The sequence below is a fragment of the Poecile atricapillus genome, unplaced genomic scaffold, assembly GCF_030490865.1.
Source record: "Poecile atricapillus isolate bPoeAtr1 unplaced genomic scaffold, bPoeAtr1.hap1 scaffold_210, whole genome shotgun sequence".
NCBI lineage: Eukaryota > Metazoa > Chordata > Aves > Passeriformes > Paridae > Poecile > Poecile atricapillus.
This window is the reverse complement of record NW_026709031.1, coordinates 43,110-44,899: the sequence shown is the minus strand read 5'-3', so window position 1 is coordinate 44,899 and position 1,790 is coordinate 43,110. Positions and strand designations below refer to the sequence as shown.

Below are 1,790 nucleotides of genomic sequence, written 5' to 3'. Positions count from 1 at the left end.
AAAAAAGGGAATTCCGGGATTTTTCCCCCAAAATCGGATCCGGACAGGGCTGGGATTGGGGAATTTGGGGTCACCCCCCAAAAAAAGCGAATTTCGGGTTTTTTTCCCCCAAAACTGTTATCCCGACGAGGGTGGGATTCGAACCCACGCGTGCAGAGCACAATGGATTAGCAGTCCATCGCCTTAACCACTCGGCCACCTCGTCCGCGGCTGCGCGGCCGCGCCCGGCCGCCAAGGGGCGCGCTCGGGGGGCGCGGCCAGCGCGGAGGGGGCGTGGTCAAAGCTCGGGGGCGTGGCGCGGGCGGGGCTCCAGCTCCAGAAGCCGCGGGTTCGAATCCCGGCGCCGCCAAATCGCGGTGCCCTTCCCCCACCCTCAACCGAACCCCCTTTTCACGCTCTTTCCCCCAAATTTCCTTTTTTTCGGCTTTTTTATTCCCCTGGTTTTCCAGTTTTTTTGATTCCCTGTTTTTCTCTCGATTTTTGCGTTTTTCCCTCCGTTTTCTCTTCTTTTTTCTCAATTTTTCTGCTTTTTTCTCATTTTTCCCCCTTTTTCCCACACATTTCTCCTATGTCCCAAATTTTTTTCTCCCAATTTTCTCCTTTTACCCCTAATTTTCTCTATTTTTCCTCAATTTTCTCATTTTTTCCCCCAGTTTTCTCTTTTTTAACCAAATTTTTTCGTTTTCCCCCAATTTTCTCCTTAATCCTCATTCTATTTTTCCACAATTTTCTCCTTTTTTACCCAATTTTCTCCTTTTTTCCCCCATTTTTCTCTTTTTTAACCAAATTATTTTCCTTTTTCCCCAATTTTCTCCTTTTTCCTTCAATTTTCTCCTTTTTTACCCAATTTTCTCCTTTTTCCTTCAATTTTCTCCTTTTTTACCCAATTTTCTCATTTTTCCTCCAATTTTCTCCTTTTTACCCAATTTTCTCATTTTTTACCCCATTTTTCTCTTTTTAAACCAAATTCTTTTCCTTTTTCTCTATTTTTCTCCTTTTTCCTCCAATTTTCTCCTTTCTCACAATTTTCTCTATTTTTTCCCCAATTTTCTCTTCGTTTTTTCCCAATTTTTAATTTTTTTCCTCAATTTTCTCTTTTTTAACCAAATTATTTTCCTTTATTTCCCCAATTTTCTCCTTTTATTTTCCCCAATTTTCTTCCTTTCCCCCCATATTTCTTTTTATTTTTTTTCCCAATTTTTTCCTTTTATTTCTCCCACTTTTTTCCCTTTCCCCCCCAATTTTCTGGTTTTAATTTCCCCCAATTTTCTCCTTTTATTTTTCCCAGTTTTCCCCCATTTTCCTCCTTTTATTTTCCCAATTTTCTCCCTTTTCCCCCTGAAATTTCTTTTTTTTTTCCCCTCCAAATTCCCCCTCATTTTTCCCCTCAAAAAAAAATCTGATTTTTTTCTTCCAGTTTTTCTCTTTTCCCCTCATTTTTTCCCTTTTCCCCCCACTTTTCCTCCTTTTTTCCCTCTCCTGCATCCCGGAATTTCCTAAATCCTCCCCTCCCATCCAGAACTTTTTAATAAAAGGAAAGAAAAGAATAAAAAAAATGCAAAATAGAAAAAAAAACAACGAAAAAGGTGAAAAAAACGGAAAAAAAGGAAAAAAACCCTAAAAAACCCCTCAAAAATAAAATTAAAATAGGAAAATTAAATATAAAAAATGGGAAAAAAATCAAAATAAAAATGCGGCGCCATCCAGGGAAGAAAAAACCAACAATTTTTAGTAGCGATGACGTCATCAGAGGTTAATTAGGTGCAAATTAACGAGGTTTTTGCAGGAGC

General features: G+C 39.3%; 1 non-coding gene across 1 annotated transcript; it reads right to left on the bottom strand.

Annotated features, from left to right (window-relative positions):
* Positions 1–123: 123 nt before the first annotated feature.
* Positions 124–205, bottom strand: TRNAS-GCU (transfer RNA serine (anticodon GCU)). Its single transcript has one exon. It is a non-coding gene; the product is annotated as a tRNA-Ser (tRNA).
* Positions 206–1,790: the final 1,585 nt, after the last annotated feature.